This window comes from Oratosquilla oratoria, chromosome 10 (assembly GCF_046742065.1).
Source record: "Oratosquilla oratoria isolate Oo_2021 chromosome 10, ASM4674206v1, whole genome shotgun sequence".
In the NCBI taxonomy this organism is placed as follows: Eukaryota; Metazoa; Arthropoda; class Malacostraca; order Stomatopoda; family Squillidae; genus Oratosquilla; species Oratosquilla oratoria.
The window spans coordinates 13,762,380-13,777,379 of NC_134786.1; the positions used below are offsets into that span (position 1 = coordinate 13,762,380).

Below are 15,000 nucleotides of genomic sequence, written 5' to 3' on the forward strand. Positions count from 1 at the left end.
GGCAGGGGGGTGGGAGGGGTGCAGTATGTGTGAATAAATTTTGACGCAGCCCGAAGGGATTTCTCCCCGTCCTCGCCTTATATGCAAAGGGGGACGGAGAGGGGGGGTCGCCGATTAAATGAAGCGGCCTTGCTGTGGATGTACTGTGTCTTGCGACACTGCTTCTGACCCAGGGCGGTGGGCAGGGTGCAGGGATGACCCGTCATCCAGGAGGTGCTCAGATGAGAGGAATGGTGGGAGGGGTGTGGAGTGTATTTAGGGATGAAATGGGTGGGAGTGTTTTTATGCCTTTCCCTTTTTGGCTACCTCCCTTGTAGGGGGGGGGAGCCTTGGTATATGTATGTATGTATGTATATATATATATATATATATATATGTGTGTGTGTGCGTGTGTGTGTGTGTGTGTGTGTGTGTGTGTGTGTGTGTGTGTGTGTGTGTGTGTGTGTGTGTGTGTGTGTGTGTGTGTGTGTGTGTGTGTGTGTGTGTGTGTGTGTGTGTGTGTGTGTGTCCGTCTGGGGTATTGGCTACATATTATTGTGGAAAAGTAGCATGCAGTTGATACTTTAGGGTCTATATGGGGCGCCCCTACGGACCAGAGCCACACATCATTTTGTCGGTGATAGAGGAAAACTCTGTTCATAGAGAAATGACACTTTTATAGTACGACTGTCCCTCCGTTATGATGTCCCCCAACCCCTTGCTGCTGTCCTGTACCATTTCTGTGAACATTCATTTTCTGTGGTGGGGGAATTCCCTGTGGTGGGGGAAAAGAATACTACCACCAAGTAATTCCACTTGGATCGTAAGAGGCGAGAGGAAAGGGACGGGGATTGGGATTAGGAATCCTTCTCCTTTTAGCCACATAGGGGACATTCCCAAAAGAAAAAGTAAAGGCATAAGAGGGTCTGTGAGATTTCCGACCAGCACCCTAAGGTTTGGGTATATTACTGTTCGTGGATGTGGTACAGATGAGTGTAAAAGAGGAGAGATAGGCAGTATGTTTGTGCGAAGAAAGATGGGTGTTTTGGCTTTGAGTGAAACTAATTTGAAAGGGAAGGGTGAGTGTAAGTTTGGGAGCGTAAGTGGGAGGTTATCAGGAGTAAAGAGAGGGCGAGGGAGGGAAGGGAGGGCTATTCTAGTAAGTGAAGAGATAGGTAAACTTGTAGTGGAGTGGAAGGAGGTTTCCTCAAGGATAATGTGGATGAAGGTGAAACTGGGAAAGGAGATGTGGGTCTTTGTAAGTGCATATGGGCCTGTCAGTGAGAAGAGTGTAGAAGAAAGGGAGGCCTTTTGGATATATCTAAATGAGTGCATAGAGGATTTAAGGAGAAATGTCAATGTAATAGTACTGGGAGACCTTAATGCTAGGGTAGGAAATGGTCCAATTGATGGAGTGGTTGGGAAATGTGGAGTTCCAGGAAAGAATCGTAGTGGAGAGTTGATGATGGTGGAAATGTGTCTAGAAAGAGAGTTGATGATACCAAATACAGTGTTTCGGAAGAAAGTCAAGCATAAGTACACATGGGAGAGGGTGGTGGATGGAAGGGTGGTAGATTGAGCGTTAATGGATTATGTAGTGGTAAATAGGATTATGATAGGAAGAGTTAAGGATGTACATGTGCTAAGGGGAGAGGGTGGTGGAATATCAGATAATTTTTTGGTGGAAGATAAGTTGAGAGCGGAGGATAGATGGAGAAAGAGGAAAGGGACAAAAGGTAGGGAGGTGCTTAGAGTGAACTCTTTAAATGAAAAGGAAAAAGAGAAGGGGTACAAGAAGAAGCTGATAGAGGAGTGGGAGGGAGTGAAGGATAGATTGGAGCTAGGTCTGGAAGAGGAATGGGGCTGGTTCAAGGAGGGAGTCACAAAGTGTGCAAGGATGGTGTGTGGAACAAGAAGGACAGGAGGAAATAGAAGGAAGGGTAGTGAATGGTGGGATGAGGAAACAAAAAAGGTTGTAGAAGAGAAGAAGTAAACATTCACAGATTGGTTACAAAATAGGACGAGGAAGTCATATGAGAGGTACAAAGAAAAGAAAAGAGAAGTAAATCACAAGATAAAGAAAGCAAAGAGGAGAGCAGATGTGAATTGGTGTAAGAATATGACAGAAAATATTGAAAGTAATAAAAAGATGTTATGGAAAGAAATTAAGAGAGGAAGAGAAATTGAATCAAGTAGATAAGAAAAGGTAAAAGGTGCAGATGGAGAGATGATAATGAAAGAGAAGACAGTCAGAGGAGGATGGGCAGAATATTTTAGGAGGTTGGTAAAAGTGAAGGAGGATGGGGAGGGAAAGAAAGTTGCAGTGGGAAATGCTAAGAAAATAAGAGTGATGAGTGAGGAAAATGGAGGAGAAATAAGGAAGGATGAAGTGAAGGCAGTTGTTAAGATGATGAAAGCAGGCAAGGCACCTGGTCTGGGTGGATGCCATGCATAGTGTCCAAAAAATGGAGGTACAGTGATGGTGGATGGCTGGTGAGGTTATCTAATGTTTCTTTAAGAGAGGGTAGAGTGCCGGAGGACTGAAGGAGTGCCTGTATAGTTACACTTCCAAAGTAAAAGGGGACAAGTGTGAATGTAGTAGTTTCAGAGGGATTAGTTTGTTAAGTGTAGTTGGGAAGGCTTATGGGAGGATCTTGATTGAGAGGATTAGGAGAGGAACAGAGGGAGTAATTGGTGAGGAACAGTGTGGATTTAGGACGGGTAGAGGTTGTGTAGATCAGATCTTTGTGGTAAGACAGATATGTGAGAAAGCTATAGGAAAGGGGAATGGTGTTTTTTGGGCTTTTATGGATCTGGAAAAGGCTTACGATAGGGTAGACAGAAAGGCACTGTGGGAGGTACTGCAGATATATGGGATAAGAGGAAAGCTTCTAGGAGCTGTCAAGAGTTTTTAATAAGAGTAGTAGAGCTTGTGTCAGGATTAGAAATGGAGAGAGTGAGTGGTTCGAGGTAAAGGTGGGACTTCGTCAAGGATGCGTTATGTCGCCCTGGCTGTTCAATTTATACATAGATGGGGTAGTGCGAGAGGTAAATGCAAGGGTAGTGGGTCAGGGATTGGAGATGGTTAAAGAAAATGGAGAAAAGTGGGAGGTGAGCCAGCTGTTGTTTGCGGACGACACTGCGCTTGTGGCAGGATCGGGGGAGGGATTGAGGAAGTTGGTGACAGAGTTTGGGAGAGTATGTGATAGAAGAAAGCTAAAGATAAATGTGGGTAAAAGTAAGGTGATGATGTACAAAGGGTGAAGGTGGTAGTAGACTGGAAGTGAGCATTAAGGGAGAGCGACTGGAGGAAGTGGATAGTTTTAGATACTTGGTTGCAAATGTGGCAGGAAAAGGTGGAGTGAAGGTGGAGGTAGAATGTAGATTGAGAGAAGCGAGTAAATGCCTTGGTGGATTAAAAAGTGTAATGAGGAATAGACATTTGGGAATGGATGCTAAGAGAGGACTGTACGAAGGAGTGATTGTGCCAACACCACTGTATGGGGGCAGAAACATGGAACATAAGAGAAGAAGAGAGAAAGAGTTTGAATGTGTTTGAGATGAGGTGTCTGAGAAGTTTGATGTTACTAGGTTAGATAGAGTGAGAAATAAGGAGGTGAGGAGGAGAACAGGGATGGAAAGGGATCTGGGAGATATGGTTTATGAAAGAGTATTAGAATTGTTTGGACACATGGGAAGAATGAGTGAAGAAAGATTAGTAAAAGAGGTATGGAAGGCAGATGTGGAGGGAGTGAACATGAGGGAGCGACCTAGGATGAGATGGATGGATGGGGTAAAAGGGGCTTTGGGGAAGACGGGAATGTCTGTTGAGGAAGGACGGGAGAGGACAGAAGAGAGTGGTGAATGGAATTTGGTTGTATATGGATGATGTGGTGATGCAGGAGGTGGAATGTGCGGGTGGATGGGTCGGGTGAGAAAGTATGTATGAGAAAATTTTGACGCAGCCCAAAGGGATTTCTCCCCGTCTTCTCCTTTTCGGCCTGAGGGGAAGGAGAGGGGGGTCGCCGAATTATTGAAGCGGCCTTGCTGTGGATGTGCTGTGTCTTGCGACACTGCTTCTGACCCAGGGGAGTGGACAAGGTGCAGGGATGACCCGTCATCCAGGAGGTGCTAAGATAAGAGGGAGGGTGGAGGGGTGTGGAGTGTATTCAGGAATGGAATGGGTGGGAATGATTTGATGCCTTTTCCTTTTTGGCTACCTCCCTTGTAAGGAAAAAAAAAGCCTTGGTATGTGTATGTATATATATATATATATATATATATATATATATATATATATATATATATATATATATACATATATATATATATATATATATGTGTGTGTGTGTGTGTGTGTGTGTGTGTGTGTGTGTGTGTGTGTGTGTGCGTGTGTGTGTGTGTGTGTGTGTGTGCGTGTGTGTGTGTGTGTGTGTGTGTGTGTGTGTGTGTGTGTGTGTGTGTGTGTGTGTGTGTGTGTGTGTGTGTGTGTGTGTGTGTGTGTGTGTGTGTGTGTGTGTGTGTGTGTGTGTGTGTGTGTGTGTGTGTGTGTGTGTGTGTGTGTGTGTGTGTGTGTGTGTGTGTGTGTGTGTGTGTGTGTGTGTGTGTGTGTGTGCGTCTTTGTATGTGTGGGAAGACGTTTCTCTTGGGGCCGCGTTATATGAATTTTGGTTACAAATATCATATAGTTTAAATAATGCTTTGATCAATATATATCATTATCATTATGAATGAGATAATGACAATATTCATAAAGCAAAAATAAAATAAATTAATCTTCAATTAGACATTAAAAGGTTAAAACTAACCATATATGGTTAAAACTAACCATATCTATATGTGTGAACATTTCACCTAGTTAAATACATAACGCTTCTGCTGGATTGTACAAACAAAATATTTGAAATTGGAAAATATTATGCATTTTATGGCTGACATGTGAAAAATAAATCAGAAGTTACATTAATGTATTGATCTCATTTTGAGGACTCATAAAATGTTCTTTAATCTGACATAAACGATAAGCTAAAGTAATTTGTCCTACTAACCTATTTTGAAATATCTTTATTGTTTTGGTACTATTATTATTATGATTACAAAGGATTACAAAGGATTACAAAGGCGGAGCATGCCGACAGGAGACCTTTTGGTCCATAACTAAGTCGGATGCGGAAAAAAAATGGATAAAAAAATATATATATGATAATATCAATAATAAAAAAAAATTCTTTCATGCATAGATTTTTTATATAATCAATCTAGTTTTATCTACTCACTTCCTACGCTCTTCTTTGGCTTTCTATCTATAACACCATATTTTCGCTTGACTCTATACAGAAACAAGAAACTATATTTTTCATAGAAAAAGGAATATCTAATCATCGTTGTAAACGACAATTTTGATATAATTTATACATATGGGTTTGCAGTAAATTTCTAATTGTTCGTCATTTGCTTATGTATTACTAATAGTTTATTTGTTTACATATTTGTTTTTATTCATCAACTTATTTATATATACATTTTGATTTATGTATGATATATTTTTGTGCTTATTCATCCATCTGTTTTCTAGGTTTATCTATCTATTTGTTAATTGGTTTCCATTGTTTCTATTAGCATATATATATATATATATATATATATATATATATATATATATATATATATATATATCTATATATATCTATATATATATATCTATATATATATGTATATATGTGTATATATATATATATATATATATATATATATGTATATATATATGTATATATATATATATATATATATATATGTATACATATATATATGTATATATATATATATATATATATATATATATTCATTTATTTAATTTGTAAATATCTATTCATGCAATCTGTTTTACAATTATCTAGCCATATCTATCTGTATTTATTTACCTATTTTCTTATATTATCCTGCTTATACATACATTTACCTATTTATCCTGTGAATCTTTTTTGTGGTGGAAAACAACCCAACAATCTAAGACGCCTCTCCAACATTCTGGTTTTACCATAATAAAGAAATAAGGGTATAATAGACATCCTGGTTGAAGAAATATATACAACATTATTCTTATACGCTGCAGTACGACAGGTGTAAGGACAGGAATTTTGAAGGGATATTATTTTTGGAATTTCGTTTTATTTATCTATTTATTTATTTGAGTGTTGATTTGAGAGACTGGGTATTATGGACGTCGTAACGGTTTTACTCAACCAAGAAGCAAAGTAGAAAATAGAGCCTTAATAGACCATGAATTTATTCTATTCTATGTCTGCCTATCAAGATGTGTTGGCAAAGAGCCTTACTATAATCATTGAAGAAGAACATACAATAGGAGATAGCTACAAATATATTTCAGCTGATTTTGGTTAAACTGAGTTTCGACGCGACATTAGAATGTTCTCGAACATAGCGCGGGCACCGTAGCTCCGCCCACCCGTGACGTCACTAAACGTTCGGACAGAGGCGTAAGCTAAGGCCATTAATTTTAAGAGTAATAGGAAAAATTCCCAACTTTCAGTTCAGGATTCCACTAGAGAAAATAGTGTAGGGAGAGATTGTAGCAGCTAGGGGCTCTGTTGAGAAGCGAAATGAAGTTTTACGAAATAATACAACAGGGAGGTTAGTAGTTTACCCATAGATACGAACACATAGCCGTCTCGTTCTCTTTGTGCGCAGCTAAAATTTTAATCTGATGCCAAAAATGATTCCGATAACAGGTATGAACACGTTCTGTAAGATTAATGAAAACAAATGTCAATATGTGAGTTAAATGATATAGTGCAGATATAGTAGGTAGATAGTTATTATTATTATTAAGTTTTGAATCTGATGCCAAAAATGATTCCGATAACAGGGGTTTAAGGGAGTGTACTTCACAAACACTTTGCGTATATACATTTAACATTAGCTATGAGAGTGTAATCCTTAGAGTACAATTCCGTCTGTGATCGTTCTCTAATAAGAATACGGGGTTGAAGGTAGACACAGTGCTTGAAGGTAGACACAATATTGTAAGTAGACTTATACAGTGACCGGAAGGTTGGAGCGTAAATAACTACGTTTTTCCACGTGCCTGTGACCTTACTTATGATGCCCATAAGAAAGAAAAAACTGTGTTATTAAATGTTTCGCATACCCATATATTTTTCATATTGTAAGGATCAATAGATTAGTTGGAGAAAACCACAATATACTTTTGTATTTCCTTACTATATTTTTGCTTCAGTGTAATAATTAACACATAGCAGACCTTCGCTTATTTTCTTTTACTACCCCCACATTATTGGTGGCCCCACATTATTGGTGGCTTATATTCTTTTACTACCCCCACTTGGGCATAGGCCTTTTCGCTACCCAGGACCAACCCCGAACGACCTGAGGAAAGGGGACGGAGTCAGACGTGAATAACAAGGAGCAGTTTCCATTTATGGTCAGATATATCCATATAGACGATTGGGTGGTGGCAGCGTATACCTTGATTTTTTTTATTTCCCAAATCGTTCTTATGTGGGTATCTCTGATCACTCCCATTGGAGGTGCTCTTGGTTAAACACATCCTAAATCAATCGACGGCACCACATTATTGGTGGCCGAGCGGTGGGATTTACGCTATTAACCAACCTGAAGCTCACTTATCTGTGTGTCGACTTAGACAAAGCTTGTGTACCCTGTGGATTGGCAGTACAGTAATCAGAGACAGAATAGATCCTCGGCAGTCACTAAGAGTATAGAAATAGCGGATGTGATTGTGTGGGGAAGTGACGTGTTAAGGTGTATAGCTTTGATGGAACTACACATAATTAAAGGCAGTCAGGTAAAAATGAACAATAAAACGGAATGGGAATCCAATTCGGGAGAGGAAGAAGAGACGAGAACGAGGATGGAAGATAGACCTGAATGGGAATCTAACCCAGGAGGAGGCAAAGAAACAGGTGCTACAAATGAACAGAGAGTCAGTGGAGAGCTATTAGAGATAATAGGTACGTTGAGGAACGTAATAGACATACAGGCACAGAATGCCCAATGCACACCCAAAACCCCAATAAAGGAGGAAAAACCAAGGATACTCGCAGACCCAAACGGCATTCCCATACTAAAGTTGGAAGAGTTACGGGGACTTGATGCCATAGCCAAGTTCCAATTGTTCATTGAGTTGGTGGAGCGATGTAGCGACGATGACCAGGAAAGAATCCTGATTGCAAAGAGTAGGGCCAGCCCGGAATTAGCCGTAGTCATATACAACAATCAAAAGAGGGGAACCATCCACTCATGGGAGTCTTTTAAGACGGGGCTACAGAAGGAATTCGGCATCGAAGTTAACCTAGATCGAGCATGGCAGGACTTAGAGAACATGAGATATGACTGGATAGAGTCACCAGAAACATTCATACATAAGTTTAAGTACCATCATGCAGTACTCGAGACGAGAATCCCAAGTGAAAGCTTACCAAACCGGGACCAGACCATCAAAAGGAAGCTGTGGAATGGGTTACCCACAGGATCAAAGGAAAGGATTGAGGGATTCTTAAATGATGGGTACCCACTTAATCACTTCCTAAATAGATTAGAGAACGAGAGGCAGTTCTTGATGATTCAAAGGGACTCGCCGGTGAACGTGTTACATGCCAAGGAGAGGAAAAACAGCTGTACCCGAGGTGATGTCGATGTCGATGAACTCATGTATAGGATCCGCAAACTAGAGGTTCAGTTAGAGCAGGAGAAGGGGAGGAATGCACAAGAAGGTAGCGACCGTCTCAGATACTGTCAGTACTGTCAAACAGCCTCCCATTGGTTAAAAGACTGTTGGAGGAAACCACCCCTGGCCATTGTTTTGATTGTGGAAAGCTAAGTTGCAGGAGGGGAGACCCGAATTGCCCAGCCTCGATGAAGAGCCAATACCGCTCAAACTCCAAAGGTTCAAAATGACTGGATAACAGAAAATCAACCCCGGTGATCACTACAGAAGTAGGGGGCCAGCAACTAAGGGCATTAGTAGACACAGGGAGTGATCACACATTGGTGTCGGAGAAAGCATCTAAGATGATTGAAGGAGAACTCAACTTGCGGAGGAATCCTCCAAGATTACAAGGGGTCACAGGGAACCCGCTTAGGATAATTGGAATGATAAAAACAAAGGTTAATGTGGGTAATACAAAGGTAGTTACACAATGGATTCCTATAGTACCAGACTCATACCTAGCTACTGACATACTATTGGGATGTGATATCTTGAATCAAGCAGATTATCATTGGAACGCCAGGAAGAGAACTCTATGCTGGGTAAGGTATCGTATCCATTTAACACCGTCAAGAGTCAACGGGGGGAGGTCCGACAGGTACGAGAGAGCCCCATTACGCTAAATGGAAATCCGAAGCATCACTTACAAGTAGGTTTGGAGGCTCCAGTATTCTTAGAGCCATATCAGACTAGATTTATAACAGTCCCAGTGAGAGAAAAACCGGGCACATGTCTTATAGTGTATCCCCAAGCAAGTTACAGCCATAACGGTCACCCATATTTAGTAGATGTTAGCGAAGGGAGTTCAATATACGTACCACTGGTTAACAATTCTAAGAAAAGGCTGAAGTACCAGAAAGGGACTATAATAGGTTCATATGAGCTGACTAGGAACATACCCCCTCTTAGAATTAATGTGACCAGGGAAATACACAATGATCTACTACCTAATTATGAGTCAGCAAAGTTAGAAGGTACTAGGGTAGAGAAGTTGGAAGAGAAAATAAGGGAACAAAACTGGGACCATCTTACTAACAGGGAGCAGAGAGAGCTGAACGAACTGATCCTAGAGCACGAACGGCTATTTATACTGGGAAGCGATGATCTGGGGTTAATTGAAGGTCCACCCGCTCATATACAGGTAAATAACCCTCAGCCCAGTAGAGCTCCTATATACCGTTATCCTGAACAGGCAAAGACAATTATCTCAGATATGCTAACGGATATGGAGGAAAAGGGGATTATTGAGAAATCAACGGCAGCCTGGTTATCTCCAATAGTCCTGGTGAACAAACCCGATGGCAGCAAAAGGATGTGCCTGGACTATAGGCGTGTGAATGAAAAACTGACAGCAGATGTCTACCCTTTGCCAAGACTAGATGAATTAGTAGAACAAGCCAGTGGTCATGAATATTATGTAACATTAGATATGAAGGATGCGTACTTCCAAGTCATGTTAGACAAGGAAAGCAGAGACCTCACTACCTTCAGTGATGGTGTATCATTATATAGATTTAGAAGATTGCCTTTCGGACTGAATTGTGCTCCTGCTATATTTTCGAGGCGCATGACTGAGGTATTGAAGCCCCTGTTACGGAAAGGTTGGGTCAGGAATTATCTGGATGACCTTATTCTATGGGCACCCACCTTCACAGAACTAGTGAAACGACTAGGTGAATTATTCTCAGTACTGGAACAAAATGGAGTCAAATTAAATTTAAGCAAATGTCTCTTCGGATTAAAACAGGTTACATTTCTAGGACATGTAGTATCAGCAAAAGGTAGTAAGCCATTACCGAAAAACGTGGATGCCATACTAATGATGAAAGCACCAAAGAATGTAAAGGAAGTGAGGAGATTCCTAGGGATGTGTGGATTTTATAGGAAGTACATACCAGATTTCGCAAAAATCGTGGTACCACTCACTAATCTTACAAAGTCAGATTCTGAATATGTATGGAACAGCAATCGCCAGGAGGCATTTGAGCACCTGAAGGAGAAGCTAACCAGTGCACCCATACTAGCGAAAGTACGGAATGACCAATCATTCCTACTAACTACTGATGCCAGCAACACACACGTGGGGGCAGTACTGAGCCAAGTGCAGCCAGAAGGAGGCATTAAACCCATAGGATATTTCTCAAAGAAGTTAAACCCATGCGAAACGCGGTACGCAATTACAGATAAGGAGGCACTTGCAATAGTGCTAGCTTGCAGAAACTTTCACCATCACTTATGGGGGACGAAGTTCACCATTATAACAGATCACCAGCCCCTAACCAGTGTATTCAAAAGAAAGACCAAGTCTCCACGCATGAATAGGTGGATCCTAGAGATGAGAGAATACCAGTATGAGATCCAGTATGTAAAAGGGAAAGAAAACGTTGTAGCCGACCAACTGTCAAGGCCAGTTAGAATGATCACGAGAGTACCAGAAGCCACTTGGCTGGGATACGATAGACTCACTTTCAAGGATAAACAGAGAGAGAGTTCCACATGGTTAGAGTTAGCCAAGTACTTAGAAGGAGGCACATTACCAAGTAGACGCTTAAGGAAGACGACCCTAGATCAGTTTGCATTGATAGACGACATCTTATATTATGCTAGAGAGAAATCAGATGGAAGCGTTCACTACGCACTCATAATCCCTCACAATTTGATTCAGGAAGCAATAAAACATGCACATGAGTTAACAGGTCATTTAGGGCAAAAGAAAACAATTAAACAAGCCGAGGAGCTGTTCTATTGGCCAAATTTAAAGGTAGATGTATGTAATTTTGTAAAGAAATGCATTACTTGTCAGAGGTTCAAGGGTACACAAGGGTTGTCACAGCAATACAAAGAGGTTCCCCTTGCTACAAAGGCAATGGAGAGAATAGGCATAGACCTAACGGATATGGTATCCGGGTCGCAGGGATATAGGTATATTTTGACCATAATCGATCACTACAGTAGGTTCGTTAGGTTTTTCCCATTGAGAACAAAACACCACCAACACATACTACACTCCCTAACCCAGTTCTTCGCAGATTACGGCACCCCAGAGAGCATCATAACAGATAATGGAGCAGAATTCACCAACACGGCTTACAAGAAGTTGTGTGGAGAACAGCAAATCACCCTGCTCTACACTACCCCATACCATCCCCAAGCGAATGGAATGGTGGAGCGGATGCATCGAACATTGAAGAGCATCCTGGCAACGCTCTGCCAGGGCCACCCGAACCAATGGCCGGGTCTACTGCAGGCCTGTCAGAGGAAGATGAATGGAGCCACACACACCTCCACTGGACATACTCCCTACTTCGCCTTCTTCGGAAGACATCCACCCAGATTAGCCGGACACAGACTCCCCGGTGTGGATGGAACGGAAGATGAAGCAGAGATCGCTCATCGAATCATCCGAGAGACCCACCACAAGATGACAACGGAGTACCAGAATGTGGCTAACCGCAGGAGAGGCGAGCAAAAAGTGGAAGTGGGAGCTTTAGTATGGATCCGGAAAGAAACTACGATGCCGGGTACCTGCCGCAAGCTGAATCCCAAGTGGGAAGGACCCTATACAGTGGTAGAGGTGGTAGCAGGACATAGTGTATATGGACTAAGAAATCCCTTCACAGGAAAGGAGACAAGGAGAGCTGCTGCTCAAGTGAAACCTTACTTTGGTTCCGAAGAGTGGTTGGTGGAGCCTGTTGCAAAAGAGTTCCACCCAGACCCGGAAGTGGAAATACTACCACCAAGGATGCGTCGTGCACCAAGACGGCTCATCGAGGAATGCTGAAGAAATCAACTGGAGCAACCCGACCAGTTGGTCCCATATCTAGTGATTTAAGGTGCTAAGATGACAGTAGTTAACTGCAATAGGAAATGTAGGGATCATATCGTGCCAGTATATGTCCAAAGAAAAACGAATGCTCGTGCAAATTAATGCAAAGATGCCCTCAATGTTCCTATATATTGGACCATAAAGCTTAAATGTAACCCACCTATACTTTTATACATGTGTAAGGTTGAGATGTCCTAGGATTAAGGATGCATATATTTCATATGTTGTAAAAGGAAATTTCAGCAACAGCCAGGTGAAGGAACTAAAGGTCAACTTAGGGGGGGGGATATAGAAGTCAATATTAGCCTAGGAGAGGGACTACAAACGATGGTTACCGAGCACTTTCATTCGGAGTAGTATTGGAAAATGGGGAAATTCTTTAGCTCGAGTTGGGATCATGAACCCAACTCAATTCACAATTGCCCGCTTGACAGGGGTGTAGGACTTCAGGACCTGGTGGACAATCGCCGATTGCCCAGAGGTGAGCCCACAGAAGGGGAAGTAGTGTGCCACCCATGGGGCGAATCCACAAGAGAGAGTCGTGGCTTAGCTCGGTCGTAGCGGCTATGCATGTCCAGTCAAGTAGTATGTAAGAGGTCAATTGGGGAATCCAGCCAATACGAAGACTGATGGAAAAGTCCACGGAGACATCCACAGTAAATTGGTGTACCCCCGGGTCACCTGAGATTCGTACACCTACGAGTGTGCTGAGGGGAGAGTGCCTCGTCAAGCTATCAAAAGGATAATCGCTCTCTGATGCAGGATGGATTTTTTTTTTTCTTTTGCAGAGGGATTTGGACCACACCAAATAGAATCCTTCACGTGATGTTGCGGAATTTTTCTTACGGGGGGGCGTAGAGCCATGTAAGGACAGGAATTTTGAAGGGATATTATTTTTGGAATTTCGTTTTATTTATCTATTTATTTATTTGAGTGTTGATTTGAGAGACTGGGTATTATGGACGTCGTAACGGTTTTACTCAACCAAGAAGCAAAGTAGAAAATAGAGCCTTAATAGACCATGAATTTATTCTATTCTATGTCTGCCTATCAAGATGTGTTGGCAAAGAGCCTTACTATAATCATTGAAGAAGAACATACAATAGGAGATAGCTACAAATATATTTCAGCTGATTTTGGTTAAACTGAGTTTCGACGCGACATTAGAATGTTCTCGAACATAGCGCGGGCACCGTAGCTCCGCCCACCCGTGACGTCACTAAACGTTCGGACAGAGGCGTAAGCTAAGGCCATTAATTTTAAGAGTAATAGGAAAAATTCCCAACTTTCAGTTCAGGATTCCACTAGAGAAAATAGTGTAGGGAGAGATTGTAGCAGCTAGGGGCTCTGTTGAGAAGCGAAATGAAGTTTTACGAAATAATACAACAGGGAGGTTAGTAGTTTACCCATAGATACGAACACATAGCCGTCTCGTTCTCTTTGTGCGCAGCTAAAATTTTAATCTGATGCCAAAAATGATTCCGATAACAGGTATGAACACGTTCTGTAAGATTAATGAAAACAAATGTCAATATGTGAGTTAAATGATATAGTGCAGATATAGTAGGTAGATAGTTATTATTATTATTAAGTTTTGAATCTGATGCCAAAAATGATTCCGATAACAGATATGGAAAAAGGGGTTTAAGGGAGTGTACTTCACAAACACTTTGCGTATATACATTTAACATTAGCTATGAGAGTGTAATCCTTAGAGTACAATTCCGTCTGTGATCGTTCTCTAATAAGAATACGGGGTTGAAGGTAGACACAGTGCTTGAAGGTAGACACAATATTGTAAGTAGACTTATACAGTGACCGGAAGGTTGGAGCGTAAATAACTACGTTTTTCCACGTGCCTGTGACCTTACTTATGATGCCCATAAGAAAGAAAAAACTGTGTTATTAAATGTTTCGCATACCCATATATTTTTCATATTGTAAGGATCAATAGATTAGTTGGAGAAAACCACAATATACTTTTGTATTTCCTTACTATATTTTTGCTTCAGTGTAATAATTAACACATAGCAGACCTTCGCTTATTTTCTTTTACTACCCCCACATTATTGGTGGCCCCACATTATTGGTGGCTTATATTCTTTTACTACCCCCACTTGGGCATAGGCCTTTTCGCTACCCAGGACCAACCCCGAACGACCTGAGGAAAGGGGACGGAGTCAGACGTGAATAACAAGGAGCAGTTTCCATTTATGGTCAGATATATCCATATAGACGATTGGGTGGTGGCAGCGTATACCTTGATTTTTTTTATTTCCCAAATCGTTCTTATGTGGGTATCTCTGATCACTCCCATTGGAGGTGCTCTTGGTTAAACACATCCTAAATCAATCGACGGCACCACACAGGGAAGAATAAGTTTTGTGGAATGTGTGTGTGCTTTGACTTGGCCAGTGATTTTAGA

At 41.4% G+C, this 15,000-nt stretch overlaps 1 protein-coding gene across 1 annotated transcript in view; it reads right to left on the reverse strand.

The window, feature by feature from the left end:
* The window catches only part of LOC143029105 (uncharacterized), a 496,060-nt gene that overhangs the window by 284,293 nt on the left and 196,767 nt on the right, over nucleotides 1–15,000 (reverse strand). The window lies entirely within an intron of this gene.